Source organism: Gavialis gangeticus, unplaced genomic scaffold (genome assembly GCF_001723915.1).
Source record: "Gavialis gangeticus isolate Ggan-Ray unplaced genomic scaffold, GavGan_comp1, whole genome shotgun sequence".
Lineage (NCBI taxonomy): Eukaryota > Metazoa > Chordata > Crocodylia > Gavialidae > Gavialis > Gavialis gangeticus.
The window spans coordinates 82,992,839-82,993,456 of NW_017729031.1; the positions used below are offsets into that span (position 1 = coordinate 82,992,839).

The window sequence follows — 618 nt, forward strand, 5'->3', positions numbered from 1 at the left end:
CCTTACTAAGCACAACTGTTACAACATGGTTATGGGCAAAACTAATCCTATCATGGTGTGGGCTGGCCAATGTGAATGAGACTAAAATGTATTAAAATCCATACCAGAAACTGTTCCAGTGCAGGTAAAGACCATCCAGCCAAAACAGTTTGAAACCCTGGTTTGATCTTTCAGTGTGGTGTGAACCTTCATAGTACACATGCTGTTCTAATCCATCACAAACGACACTTGAGCAACTCGAGTCCATTTTGGTTGTTTGGATGAGTTGCAGAGAGATGGGGCTTAAAACCACAATAACACCAGTTCTCTCCAGATACCATTAGGTTACAAATGAACTGTTCTATGACAGAGGGACTAAAGCCTTGCTTGCACTAGGTTTACCTGCAAAGGTCCATTTCCTTGATCAGCCTGGGGAGGATATCAGCATGTCACTACTTTATAAACCATGAAATAGCTCAGTGGCTGGCAACCTATGGGTATAGACTGGAGTTGGCCTGCCAAGTGATCTCGTCTGGCTTGCAGCTAGCAGGGGAAATCTGGAGCTGGCAAGGGAAGCAGTTGCACAGACTGGGAGCATAGGAGAAATGGTGGCTGGGTCGAGAACACAGGTAGCTGGGT

General features: G+C 45.6%; 1 long non-coding RNA gene across 1 annotated transcript in view; it reads right to left on the minus strand.

Annotated features, from left to right (window-relative positions):
- The window catches only part of LOC109301906, a 7,850-nt gene extending 7,238 nt beyond the window's left edge, over nt 1–612 (minus strand). Inside the window, exon 1 of the long non-coding RNA XR_002098657.1 lies at nt 187–612. This is a non-coding gene — a long non-coding RNA (uncharacterized LOC109301906). The remainder of the gene's footprint in view (nt 1–186) is intronic.
- Between the last annotated feature and the right edge of the window lie 6 nt (nt 613–618).